This window comes from Pinus tabuliformis, chromosome 6, assembly GCF_031772625.1.
Source record: "Pinus tabuliformis cultivar Carrire ecotype Pingquan chromosome 6, CPIR1, whole genome shotgun sequence".
In the NCBI taxonomy this organism is placed as follows: domain Eukaryota; kingdom Viridiplantae; phylum Streptophyta; class Pinopsida; order Pinales; family Pinaceae; genus Pinus; species Pinus tabuliformis.
The window spans coordinates 1,304,935,870-1,304,951,453 of NC_142292.1; positions in this window are offsets into that span (position 1 = coordinate 1,304,935,870).

Here is a 15,584-nt window from a genome sequence, read left to right on the forward strand (position 1 = left end):
ATGACCACAAATTCATAATAACCTTCATGAGTTTTGAATGTTGTTTTTGGAATTTATTCTATATTTATTCTAATTTGATGATATCCTAAGCAAAGATCCATATTGGTGAAGTAAATTTCTCCATGTAGTTGATCCAACAATTCATCAATTACAGGAATGAGAAATTTATCTTTAATAATGAGCTTATTGAGCTCTCTAGACTCTGGACACATATGCCATGATCCATCCTTCTTGTGCACGAATTCTACTAGAGAAGAGAAAGAACTTTGGGTAGGTTGAATTATACCTACCTCTATCATTTCTATAATCATACATTCAATTTCACTCTTCTGGGCATAAGGATATCTGTAAGGTCTGATGTTTGGAGGAACACTTTTTGGAATCAAGTGAAGAACATGACCATGATCACGAATAGGTGGGAGAAATTTGGGAGTGTCAAATAACTTGGAATAATTGTCAAGGACTCCATAGAGATATGGAGAAATGGATGAATTAGATGTAGGAATATCTAGTGAGCATAATTGTGCAATTATCCCTTGTTGTCCATTCTTCAAAAGTTTTTTTAGCCCATTAGAGTTAAATATCTTCCTAGGTTTCCTAGTGATACCCCCTAATTTAATTTCCTTTCCTTCCCAGGAAAATTTCAATAAATATTTTTGAAAATTAAAAGATGTCATCCCCAAATATTGTAACCATTGGACTCCTAATACAATATCGACACCACCAATTGGAATGGAAAACATTAGACTATTCAATACATATTCCCACATAGTTATATTGATATTATGGAACTTCCCTAAGTAATTTATAGTTCTCCCATTTGAAACCATCACTTGAAACTATGGTATTGGACATAGAAAGAAATTCAAATCCTTGGCTACCTTACAATGAATAAAATTATGGGTACTAACTAAATCAATCAACACTATTACCCTTTTATTCTTGATATATCCTTATATCTTAAGAGTTTGACGAGTGGTATTTCCCACCAATTCATTACAAGATATGATAAGATTCATTTCTTCTTTTTTAACCCCTAGGGTTTGTCCTTAGTGTATATCTTCTTCTTTTGATGTTTCTTTATCCTCTTATTCCACCTCTTCACAATCTATGTAAAATAATTTCTTCTCAACACACTTATGACCTTTACTGTATTTTCCATCACAACTGTAACAAAGCCATTTTTCTCTTTTTTCCTCTAGTTGTTGTGGTGTCAAACTTTTAGGTTGTGGGAGGCTAGGAGCAACAACACTTCCATCTTTATAGTTGTGAGTGGTAGAACTCTTTGTTGCCATAATTTTTCTTTCAACTTTTCTTGTCATCGTGAATGCATTCTCCAATGACTTAGGTTCCCAAAGGAAAGCCTATTTTTTGAAGCTATCCTTTAAAGTACCTAGGAAGAAATCAATTATATGCTCCTATGGAATATCAGTTTCCTTTATATTCACTCTTTATAATTCCTCAATGTGCTTCACAACTGAACCCTTTTGTTTGATATTTATCATTTGGCTAAAGAAGGTATTACTCTTTGTATATTCATAATGTGCTATCAATTCCTCCATAAAAATTATCCAAGTGATATGTTATTTGCAAGAATATATCCATTGATACCACACAAACTGATTGGGTTCTAAATGTAAAGATGAAATGCATACCTTTTGTGTGTGTTTCACATTGTGTAGATCAAATAACTCATCCATCCATGGTATCCATGCTACTGGATCCTTGCCATAAAAATTCCTCATATCAATGTTTGTAATATGGTTGATCTTCAACCAAAAGTTAGAGTATCTAAAATCATGATTCACATTCCTTTTGTTCTCATCGTGCGTTTCATGGATTACCTTGTCACCGCTAGGGAGCCTTTCTTGTAGCAACTTTGTCAAACCTTCTTTCAAACCTTCCATGTCTTCTTTGAAACCTTCCATATCCCCTTTTATGTCTTCTTTTAAAGTTTTCATTTTTTCTTCTAAACTATCCATCTTAGCTTCCAATTCTTTTTTGGTTGATCTTTGTGATAGTGAAAATTGTTGCACCTAATCCCGTTTTTTTGATATATCATGCTCCATTTCTTCCTCTTCTTCATGCGTCATAGTAGATATTTATGAGGGATTGATGGGTGTAATATTTTTTGGTTTTGGAGGCATTTTGGAACTAATTAATTATATATATGCTTCACTATGCACTTTGAATCACTTAAAAAAAGTTATGCAAATTTAAAAATACAAACCTTTTAAGACCTTGATTTTGAGCTTGTTGATAAGGCTGAACTTGAAACTATTGTATCTCTGTGATTTCGTCCTACCAAGGTTTGAAATTGTGTCCTAACTTATCCCTCTATGTATTCTTTCCAACTCCACAAGTTAGATATATATTGGATTCTTCAACATAAATTTATGCCAAATCTCCCATGATGCCTTGATTATGGATTGGTTAAGTAGACAAAACTTGTACAGGATGCCACGTGTCATATTTTCAACCTTCGACCCTGAAACTCGTACTTGAAAAACTATAGTCCATCAAATTTCAGTCATTTTTTATGGAATTCAAATCCAATTTTTGAAGAGAAAGTTATGACTATTTTCCCCTTAACACCTGTTTGAGACTGAATTCTAGAGTTTACAGAAACCTTAACTTCCTTGGACCATTTCTTCAAAAATATAGAGAAACAAGTTCTAAAATTGTAACCATTTATTCATCAATATTTCTCCTCCATGTGGTAACAATTTCATTGTCTAAAGATTCACAGAAAAAAGTTATAGTGAAAATTCCATGATGACCCGTTTGAAGCAGTGAAACCATAGAACTAAGAGCTCTAATACCAAATGTTATGTAACCAGACCAAAATAGCACAAAAACGTAAGAAATAATAGATTAATGACTGGATAGTAAGCCATTTCAAAGGGGAAACCTCCCTTTACATCACATAAAATAACAATTCTTGGACGATTTGGATGATAAGACCTCCTTGGTATATATAGGAGTCTAAAGGGTCAAAATATAATCTAGGTTGACATAACTATAATAATGTAAAGGATCAAGAATAAAAATAATGCGTTTCTATGTGGAACAAAATACCAATATGGGGGCTACAGTAGTATTATAGGGACCTAAAAACATGTCTACTACACAATTCCATGGAACAATAGTGAAGAATGTTACACCATATAGTCATTGTTTTTTGAGATGAAATCCTTGGACTTTGTTTTATTAGCCTTGAAACCACAAGATTTAATGAATTGAAAAAATAATTCATTGACATGGAATTCACTATTATTATCACCATTGCAATGATTTGAATGAACGATCTAGAGGAGAATGAGGGAGATGAGCAGTTTTTCGATGTAAGTGGAGGAAACCAAACTAGATTTTATTTTTGAAAATAGCGGGCCACAAGAACTTCATCTTAGTAGATATTATTTAGAATATGAAGTTACTAACGGTGTCACACCTCCAATCATATGCCATTAGTTGGGCGAGCCATGGATGAGACATCCACATCATTTAATAATTATTCTTGCAATATTAAATCAATTCCTTCATAGAGGACATATTTCATGAAGTTTCCTAGTCGAAGTTTTGATGTTACTTTAGAACAACCATATTTATGGAAGTTCCATGCTTTTTACTGGTTTAGGCACCATATGGTCATTTTCACCTTAAGATATCTTCTCATTGAGATGCTAGAGGTAGCCCCAACTGTCATACTCTTTATTATCACTACTAACTAGTATAGGAACATAATCTATTTGAAATTGGGATCTTTGCCCTTTTCATGATTTGATTAAAAGTAAAGAAACCCATCATCTTACTAGGGCCTTTACGAGGGGTACACACACACACACACAAAGAAGAATATTAGTTGGTTGAAGAATATAGAGGCATATTGACTCCACCTATAGGTGTAATTCTATATTGTTAGGTAAATCATTAATTTCTTTGACATTGGGTGTCCCTCTATCAAATGTTTGTATGTATAAATAGTGTCTTTTAGAGAATGTGGGGATCAAAAATTATATTTAAGAATTATCTATAAAGTCTAATTTGACCAAGATCCTCACGTTGTAGGAACACTATTGTGGTGGTTCGAAACAAGGATAGAACATGGTAAACTCATATTGAATATGTAGCCTTGAAAAAAAACATAGTCAAGAACTCGTACCCCATCCCTTATACTTATGATATGCTTGATCATCTCAAAGGATCCATTTTTTTAGTAACATTGATCTTTAATCAAGCTATAACCAAGTGTCGATTGAGACAAAATTTATGTGGAAGGAAACATTCAATTTGGAATATATATTCAAGTCTATAATCATTCCTTTAGGCTTGATCAATGCACTAGAAATGGTCATGAGGATGAGGAAAGGCACTCTATGACCATTCTCCAACACGATTAAGGTCATATACGCTGATAAGATCCTTACAGTTAGTTGAAGTGAGAGCATTTTATTGAGTATTGAATGCCTTGTACCATCACAAGATATATGCTAACTTTGTAAAGTGATCATTTTACATATTGAGAATTCAATATAAAGGGACATTATGGATGAGCATGGTGCGCATCCATACGAAGATAATATTATATTCATTCATGGTTAGATAGCCACAAAGACACAAATATATATTCACACATTCTAAGTCCTCAATAACTTTTACCACATGTTAATTTTGAACTTCTCCCACATTAATTGTCTCTTGGGAAATGTGACTAAAGGTGGAGCCAAAGATTTTTTTAAATGGATGGGAAGAAATAAAAATGATTCTAGGATTTGAAGTGTCACCTATGCATAATGCTAGTCTTGATTCCTTTAGATCCATAAAACCTTCAAATTAAACACAAATGCCTCAAATTACACCTTTGATGAATTTAGCATGCAATGGGGACATGTTTTGGCCAATCATAGCAAGACACTCTTTGCATGATTCAAAAATATTAAACACACGAAAAAAATAATTAAATTTTTGTCCATGAATGTTGGAAGTTGGAACATTATATTTGTAACAACCCATTTTGCAAGTTCCCTCTTGTAAACATTGTAAATATTTTCCTTGTAATTATTATTGGAAATGTAATCACAATTAACTGGATAAGAGAAAGGGACATAGATTTGAGAGCTTGAGTTGAGGAATTTGTTGGGAACTCAAAGGAAGTAGAAAATTTAATGAAAATGGTGGGTTGAATAGTTTTGGCTTTAAATGAAGTTGACTGAAAATTAAATGGAGCTAGAAGAAATGATTTGGTATCTCTAAGAAGGAGGATAGCCCCATACTTTCTTGGAGAAATTTACAAGAAATAAAGGTGTTGGCTCACTGATTTTTCATCATTCCCATTGTTTTTTTCACTCATTAAACCATTACTTCCAACCATTCATTGCACCATCCCACTCACTTACCACCATTCTTACCGTAATTCTTCACAAAGTACCATGAAGTGGATTTATATTCCTAGGTGGTTAATTAACATTGATTTTCCTTTATTTTTAGTAGATTAAGGAGAATTATGCATGGTTTTACTAATGATAGTTTGACAGTTCAATATTTTGTAGCTCAAGTCAATTTCCAAAGCTATCTCCATGGTTAAGGTAGTAGCACCACTCTAGAAGGAAATCTGGCACATGGACTTGGTTCCTAGAAGCTCCAATATGGATTTGTGTTGGTCAAAGTCTACCGAGCTCACACGTGTGAACCTCCAACAAGAAAACAAAAGAAAAACACAGTAGTTTTGACTAGTCAACTTCAAACGCATTTTCTGAGCAAATGAAAATGAACATTGGAAAAATAAAACATGAATTTTTTTCCAGCACGAGCCCAATTACGTTCCCTTAGAGCAGTGTCCTCAAATTCATTACCATTTGAGATGTTTTTAGGGTTCTTTGGAGCCCTATTTTGTAGATTGCGTGAGAAAATGGTTTGGTAATTTCATAGTCAATGCCCAAACACAAAAAAATATTGGAACGAGTTGTTCTTTAGTAAATTCATGGCAAGGAGATAAGTGTGATCAGATATATACTGATAGTTGATCCTAAAATCCTTCAAAATATATTCGATTTTATTTTCAAACCGATTTACTGAGATCTCATGGCTAGAATTCATGCAATGAAATTTTGAGTTTCTTGTTGCTTCAAATCTCTATAAATTATAATATATTTGATGAGAGGAGGGATCAGATGTCAAGGATGAATATTAATTTGTAATTGTTGCTACTGATTGAAGAAGAAAACTATGTTTTTTTAATGAATGTAATCTCTATTATGGCACAATTTTGAATGTGATTGGCGATTCTAGTCTTGTGATTTGAGTTTTTAGATATCTCACACTCACCATGAAGTCTCCCTGAGGATGTGTGAGAGATAGTATAGTTTTCTTTTATTAATTTTTCAATTTATTATGCTTTGCAATTAAATCAAAATTTTCTTCATTCAATTGTTCAAATTATTTAGATGTTCAATTTCATTTAAATTCTTTGTTTTTTAACTAAAATTGCACTCATTTCTCCTTATTTCATTACAGGTCAAACATTTGATAATAAACCAAAAACACCAGAAGATTTACCTCAAACTTTCTTTTAAGCTTAAGTCTCATATTTATGCGTGACAGCATATGATTGCTCTGGTTTAGAGTGTGCACATTAGTGATATTTTGTAGGCTACCATAATTATTATTGTTGAGGTTTTCTATACTCTAGAATAGTTTTTGATTTCAAGTCTTTTAGTCTTTAGATAGCCTTTACTTTCACGAATTGATAGACTTAGTTTTCTTTCCAAGTTGATTAGATTAAATTTCTCTTCAAAGAAAAATAGAATAATCTTGCTTTTCAAGTTCATAGAATAATCTTGTCTTTCAAGTTCACTAGAATATAGATTTCCATTGTTAGGATAGATATTGAAGTACTTTGTTTAAATAAATTTGCTTTGAATTCATTTCCAAGCCTTGGGTTTGAATTTAAAAAAAGCACGTGCAGTTCGTCATAGATAGTTTTTCATTACATTTTTACATCTTTCTCATTTTCCTTTTTTATTTGAATTTAAATTATATATCATAAAACATATAGTGCACGTATACTTCGCAAGGTTACGGAACCCCAGGTTTGATAATTAATGACAATTAATTTAATAGTCAATTAAATTACCCAATATTTTGGTGTCGTTGACGGGGACGTATACATAGGTGTTAGCTTTCAATTGCATCTCATTTTTAGTTGCGTAATATTAATCTCATTTTAGTACATCCTAGAGGCATATTTATTAAAAGAAGAGAGGCTTCAATCACCTACCACCCCCACTATATCGCATGGTGCAACAAGATTCACATCACCTTTCACATCATGAATTCATATATTTGCAGGTAGAAGAGGTGAAAAAAACAAGGTTGAAGAAATGGATGGAAACAATGACAATAAGGAATATCCTTTTGGATTTCCCATTCAAGAAACTGATATCAACATTCATGTTGGGACAGGGTCCCCTTGGGTCAATTTTGGGGCTAAAAGCCCAAGTTTTTGTATGTAAAGTGTAATGTCTCCACAATTTATGGTCACAGAGTGCGTAGATGTAAAGTGTCATAAAAGGTTTCCACCCTTCTTGTATGTAAGTTGTGTTGGCTTTATAAGATCTACCCATGGTCCGTGGACCATGGGATTGTATAAAAGGGAGAGTCTTAGAAAAGTCTAAGGCAGAAGTAGTAGTATTGATGGTGAAAGTAATGGGTCATTAGCGAAAAAAACCGGAGAGTTTTAGAGAAGAAGAGAGGCTCTACAGCTGTGTGCGCAAAGGCCTAGGGTAGAAGTCCGCAACTAAGTGCGCAGACCCCTGCAGCTAAGTGCACAGGGTAGTTAGAGTCTGTAAGAAGATTTGAAATACTAATAAAGAAGATTACTCTGGAAATATCTGTGTTTGATCTATTTACTTCTGTTATGAATAAATGCGGTTATGTTATGCTGAATAATAGGTTCATGATTTAATTCTATATTGATGCGCAAATCTGTATGTTTTACATTGTTATCTAAACACAAGTAATAATATATGTTTACACAAAGAATATATTAATTCATATTGAAGTTATCAGATACTTAAGTTGATCTGGGTAAATAAAGAAGTAAGAGTAATTACAAAAGCGCGTTAGTGGTTGATTCGCCTGGTTAGGGTCCCTGAACAATTTTCATAGACCTTCGCAAAGGTCTAGAGGATGATTAAGAGAAGTATATCGACAAGCCCTAAAAGGCTTATCGATCTACATGAGGGAAGAATTAAGGCATAAAACAACATCACTACCATCTCTAGGTGTGAAAACTTGGTTCTGACACCCCCCCATACTGCTTCGGGTGAGACTTCAGTCTACGCTCTGTGAATTGATGCCAAAAGGGAAAGTAGTGTAGGGCTTTGCTTGGTTGACTTAACACTGAACCTGGGTCAAGTCCCACTAAACCAGCAAATGGTTTTGTTGCCAGGACCAAGATCTGCATAAAGAGATGTGTGATGTTGCATCACTGGAATCCGACTAAGAAAGAAATTGAAGACTGTTTGGAGAGAAATATCCATGAATTCGTAGTGAAAGAAAACAGAAATCCACGATTGATGAAATAACAGTGGTTGGACAGATACATGTACACAGAGATACATGAAATCTTCTTTTGTTCCTTCCCAGTTGAGTTATACGAATGGATCGCTAAATTGGCAGACGACCAAGGAAGGTGGAGGCTTGACAGTCCGATAGCGTAGACCCCGGAGTTAGTGCGGTGTTTGGAAGCCTCTGAAGATAAGATCACACATGATGTCGATCACTAGCTTGATCGTATCATAGGAGGATTTGTGACAGAGTTCACGGTCAATACTTCGGTTAGTTATAGTGAAGCAAAGCGCCGCTTCTTCAAGGGACCGCAAGGTAAGTATTTAAGGTCTTTAAATACTCGGATTAAGATGATCTTGTGTGAAAAGCGTGTTATGTAGTTACCTTGATGTTTGGAGCTACATGAAGTGGAAAGATATTCAGGGATGGAGGGAGACCAGACCCTGAATATAGCTTGCTGATTGAACCTCTTCTGAGTGACGACGAGAAAACAACACAGGCTTCACCGCAGAGTGTTGTTCAGTTAATAAGACAAGGGTTCCTGCAAATACCCCGTCCACCCACCCCACCTCCGCATTCACCTCCTCATCATACACCTTCACCCACAGCGCCGCCGTTCAATATGGCGAATGCAGTAAAGTTGCCCGTTTTCAAGGGTTCGGGAAATGAGGACCTGAACCAGTTTTGGTTCGTTGCGAAGGTTGTATGGGAAGCTCAAGGTATAACAGATAATCATATGAGGAAAGAAATGTTGGTCACTGCTTTACAGAAACGTGCATTGACATGGTACATTAAGTACTGTACTGATAACATAATGGCTTCATTAGTAGATATTCAGACCGCGCTGAATAAGGAATTTAGTAGGCCTAAGTCTAAAGCACAATCAATTGTGGGATTCAAGGAGATCATGATGAAGTCTGGCGAGACACATGATCCGTGAAGCTAACATGAATCTTATTGATGAGCAGCACCATGAATGGTTTTTGGCTTCGCTCTTACCTCATCTGAGGGTTGCTTTATCACATCAAAATATTGGGACCCAAGTGGAAGCCTTGGAGATTGCGATGATATCACATCAGACACTGATGCAAGATGCTAATTTTAGATTTCAAAATATTCGCGCACAGTTGAAGAACCTTTGCATAGAGTTTCAAATTCTAAAGAAGGATAGAGCAATTCGACCAGAGGTGCACAAAGAAGTTTGGTGCCTGAAATGAAAAAGTCAGGGGCATGACAAAGATCACTATCCAATCTTCATGAATTATGTTGTAGCAGTAGGGTCGATGCCTCTGAGGCCAGAAGCTCAAGTAGGGCCAAGTACAGGGCGCATGCTATGGTGTGCTATCTATCAGGTAGCTAGAAAACATGTGACAAAAAATTGCCACCTACTGCAAAAATTTGTACAGACACCGTAACAGCTCTTCTACAACTTCTATCAATCGGTGGGTCATGATGAGCATAACTGTCGTAGCTATGAGCTAATGATGGATAAAATGCTTGCATATAGAGTGCAAGTAGAAAATTGGCCTCTGGATCAATGTGCTAGGGGAGCAAGAGGAGGATATATAGGGTGTGGACAAGGCTGAGGTGGAGGAGGACCTGGTAATGGTCGGGGATAGGTTATTTGCAACAACTATGGGGGACTAGGACACTATGCGTGAGAATGCATGAATCCGACGTGCTTGTCGTGCAGATACTGCACTCAGTTTGACCACACAATAGAAGAATGCCCTGTATTACTAGCTAAGATACGCGAAAAAGGGGTGCAGCCTGAGCAGCCTACCTAGAACCTGCAGATGATGAGGGTTGAACCTCGAGAAGAAGACCCCATTGTGAATATTGTGCTACGAAGTGGAATGAAAACTAGCGAAAATAAGGGAAAGTGGCCTGATGAGGGTGAATGGGTCTGCGAAGCTCCAAAGAAGGAGGTTGGCTTTGATTTGGAGCGCACAAAGGAAACTTTCATGGAAGCAAAGAAAAGCTTCGCTCAGGCATCTACCTCAGGAAGTCAGGATAAGTAGTTTGAAGAAATAAACCCATCCATGCTTACTACATTTTTGGAGACCTGTATGAAGTTGATACGAGATAGCAAGGCCATAAAGGGATTACAAGAGTTGATCAATAAATGTGCTGGTAATACTCTTGAGGGACAGCACATGGTCAGGAAAATTGGTAATCATAAGGCAAGAACAGGGCGTGAGATGAGGCTCACCTCACAAATAAGGAGAATACGAAATGGACCAAGTTATTCTAGATCTAGGGTCCAACGCGATTGTTTTGCCTAAATAGACGTGGGAGAGAATGGGGAAACCTACACTGCAGTGGTCTCCTATTCAATTGAGGATGGTGAATCAGCGAAAGATTATCCCCATGGGAAGATTACATGGAGTGACAGTCGATATTGAAGGCACGAGCGCGTTGGCCAAATTTGAAGTGATAGAGATTGTGGATGACAACAATCTCTACCTTGCGCTCCTTGGGATCGACTGGGCTATCGACATAAATGGGGTGATCAATTTGAAGAAGAGGACAATGTCATTTGAAAGAAAATCGCTCCGCATAGTAGTACCGTTGGACCCTACAGAAGGACCATGCTACATTGAACTAGTCCGCAATTAAGAAAGCGACGATGATTTGAACCAGATTCATAATATAACGACACGATATCAAGAATGGGTGAATCCGACAGTTGATGGACATATTGCATGGGACCACGAAAGCTCTTGCACATCATATTCGGATGAGGAATTGGAACTTTGGCAAAATCGATTGCACGAAGTGCCTACACTATGTTGTAACATGATTACCAAATCACTGCACTGCGTATCATCAGAGGTAAGAAGTTTTCCTTACTATGATGGTTTAACTGATGTGGATAAATTTTTCGATGCATTTGAAAGGGAAGTGTGAGAGAAGAATCACTTCCAAGCCTTGGACATGGCGCTACGCACTATGCCTGCAAGATGGTGGGGTATGCATAAAGACAACTTCGATGGATGGCACAAATATATAATAATGATGAAGGTGGGGTTTGGTCGCCCAAAGGTACGATTGACAGAGAAATACGATGGAAGGAGTGATCCGCGCGATCACTTATCCAAATGGACTGATGCTTATGGAGCAAAACCGCAACCGAAGTGGGTGCATCTGTTCTGTCACACCTTGGATGTAATACTTATGAATTTGTACTTGGAAATAGAGCTCCACCATGGCACAGATGAATGGGATATTTTGAGACAGGTATTCTTGTTGACATTTAGCTTTGAAGAAGGATTTGAGTGCATTGATGAAGCGCTGCAGGAGGTCAAAGCAGCAATCTTCAGAATACCACAAGATCCCTTGGATTTAATTCAACCAGATTGGACCACACAGCTGCGCCACACGCTGGAGTGCTACAATGTGACTACTGAAGAGGAAGACGAGGATCTGAGGAACATTAACATCCCAAAAATAGAAGGTCACCACAAAGTTGAGGGGTTGCAAATATAAAATTCAGATATCACCGCGTTGCTGAAAACGAGACAAGTGACCATTGGGACAGAGGTGGAGGCGAAGTTTGTGAACATATGGGGCTAATGGGAGAATGCTATAGTGGATAAGGTCATTGAGTTGCTCCGCGAATACCAGGACTTGTTCCCTACAAAGTTTTCATACTTGAAAGGGATAATAGGTGATTTAGGAGTAATGAGGATAACATTGAAACTAGACACAAAGCTTGTGTAACAGAGGCCATATCGCTTCAATCCTAAGTACAAAGAAAGGGTCTGCTTAGAATTGGACAAAATGTTAGTGGAAGGAATCATTGAACTAGTGGAGGAGTCCGACTGGGTAAGTCCTATGGTACTTTAGGAAAAGAAGTAGAAGGATGAAATAAGGATATGCATATATCTTAGGAAGCTGAATGACACTTGCATGCATGATCCTTTTCAGACTCTGTTCATTGATGAAGTGTTGGATAATGTAGGAGGACAGGAAGCATATTTGTTCATTCATGGGTTCTTGGGGTACCATCAGATCAAGATCATGCCGGAGGATAGAAGTAAGATGACCTTTGTAACCGAGTGGGGATACTTTCAATATACTGTAATGCCTTTTGGACTGAAGAATGCGCTGATGATATTTTCACGCGTAGTCATCGTGGTGTTCAAGGACTTCATTCACAAGTTTCTGGAGGTATATTTTAACAATTGGACGGTGTTTGGGTTGGTGAAGTGCCATGAAGTTAGCCTATGCTTGATGTTGGATACATGCCGGAGGTATTAGATCACACTCAATTTGAAGAAATGTTTGTTCTATGTTCCTTTCAGAATCTTTTTGGGCCATGTGGTATGCAGACAAGGATTAATGGTGGACCCAGCTAAGATAGCAGTTATAATTAATTTGGAGGCGCTAAGAAGTGTGAAACAACTACATGCAATGCTGGGGCATACAAGATACTATAGAAATTTCATCAAGAGTTATGCCCACATTACTGCGCCAATGGAGAAGCTGCTAAAGAAGGATGTTACATTCTGTTGGAATGAAGAATGTCAGCGGAGCCTGGATGTGTTAAAGGAAAATATGGTCACCACGCCGATCCTAGTCTTCCCGGATTGGAAGAAGGACTTTCATGTACATGTGGACGTGTCATGTATTGTGCTAGGAGCAGTACTGACACAGGCTGGTGAAGGATAATTATATCACCCTATAACATTTGAAAGTATAAATTTGTTTAAGGCTAAGAAGAATTATTCAACGACAGAGCGCGAAGGTTTGGCAAAGGTTTACGTGCTCCAGAAGTTCAAACACTACTTGCTAGGCGGACACTTTAAGATGTATACAGACCATTCTGTGTTAAATTACCTGGTCAACAAGCCTGTGTTGGGGGGGGGGAATATGCAAATGGCTACTATTGTTTCAGGAATATGATTTCGAAGTCATTGTGAAGTTAGGGTGCTTAAATGCAGGACTTGATCATCTATTGCACATTGAAACAGGTGAGGAGCCCACTAATTTGGAGGAAGTATTGCCTGACGTGTAGCTCGTTGCGGTGCGCATTGTAGAAAATCACTTTGTAGATATCATACACTTCTTGACAATGGGAAAAACTCCAGAAGGATATATTAGTCAGCAAAAGAACAAGCTTGTGGTGCGCGTGACAGACTTTTCTGTCATTGCAGGACATTTATATAAAATGGGCTCAGATGAAATTTTGCGACGTTATGTGCCTGAGTTTGAATGGAACAAAATCCTTGCTAAAACTCATGGAGGAGTTGTAGGAGGACATTATGTAGGAAAAGAAACAAATTAGAAGATTTTACGCGTTGGGTTGTGGTGGCCGACACTACATAAGGATTCAAAAGCTTATTGTAGGGCATGTGATGCATGTCAAAGAACTAGCAGGTTGTTGCAAAGGGATGAGATGCCTCTGAATCTACAAATGTTGCTACGGCCATTTGAGAAATGGGCGATTGATTTTGTAATCCTGATTCAGTCTCCAGGAAAGAAGACGGGTGTGCAATATATCATCACCCGACGGAGTATTTGACCAGATGGGCAGAAGTGAAATCTATAAAGGATTGTACAGGGGCAAGAGAAGCGAAGTTCCTATTTGAATATGTGTTGACTAGGTTTGGTTGCCCAAATATTTTGATGAGCGATCACAATACACATTTCCTTAATGAAACAATTAGCACGCTGACAGAGAAATTCCAAGTTTAGCATCAAAAGTGCACGCCATATCACCCGCGGGCTAATGAGCGGTTGAAGAATTTAATAAGATATTGGAGAACGCGCTGACAAAATTTTTTAATGCATATAGGAATGATTGGGACGTGCACATACCTGTGGTGTTATGGGCTTATATAACTACTTGTAAGAAACTAACTGGACAGACACCCTTCAGAATAGTTTATGGCATAGAAGCTGTGATGCCAATGGAGTATATTGTACCTAGTCTATGGATAGTGGCATTCATAGATGGTGGATCGCGGTGCCTTGGAAGAAAGGCTCATGCAGCTGACAAATCTTGAAGAAGATAGATTTTTGGTTGGATTCCATCAGCAAGTTCAGAAGGAGTGCGAAAAGGCATGGCATGATCGGCACATCAAACTACACACCTTCAAGGTAAACGATTTGGTTTTATTATATGACAGCGAGTTTGATAAATTTCCAGGAAAATTTCAGATACATTGGCTGGGGCCATATGTCATCAAAGATATTACCGATGGTGGAGCAGTTCAACTGGTGAAATTGAATGGAGATCCATTTCTCGAAAAGGTAAATGGTAGTCGATTGAAGCCATACACTAGGGATCTGGCCAGATGACTATATGATGGAAGCACAATCTTAGTGCTCCAGGAAGCTGAAAGGAGGCATGGGACTATAAACTACACTGCCTGGATTGTAGAGTTACACGACTGGGGGACTGCGTGGGATGGAAGAATGTTGCAGCATCAGCAGAAGCGTGATGGAAGCTGCACTATAGAAGGAGAGACCGTGCAGGTTAGCTAGAAAGTGAACGTTACTGTCACTGTTCATGATTTGGCAGTGAGAAAATGGCTAACAGGAGCGCAGGGAGCATTTAAGGCTAAAATTAAGAGCGAGATCTTTGAAAATCTGCAACCAATCTAGCATTTATGAGCGGATTTTTGGGGAGACGATCGGATTTGAATTTGAATTTGCCTATAAATTACAGATGGCTGCCCAATGAAAAACACTTTGGATTTGGAGAGTTGATGTGTCGTGTTATCGGTTGCGCATGAATCCTTCAGCTTTTTAGTATTTGGTGGCCAGTTTAGTGTTTGACAAGTTACCTAAGGAAACCTAGGAGCTCCTTCATAGCTTCATGTCGGGGCCCGTGGAAACTACAAGTGCTGGAGTATCTATGGACTCTGAGGGAGCTGCCCCTAAGGTCGTAAGTGTGGAGGTGCCTGTAGCGGTGCCAAAATCACCGAGGCCACCTAGGTCGAAGCCTACGCTAGTAGGAGAGGCTTCCAAGACAAAGAAGGATAAACAGAAGGCGACAGAGCCAGTGC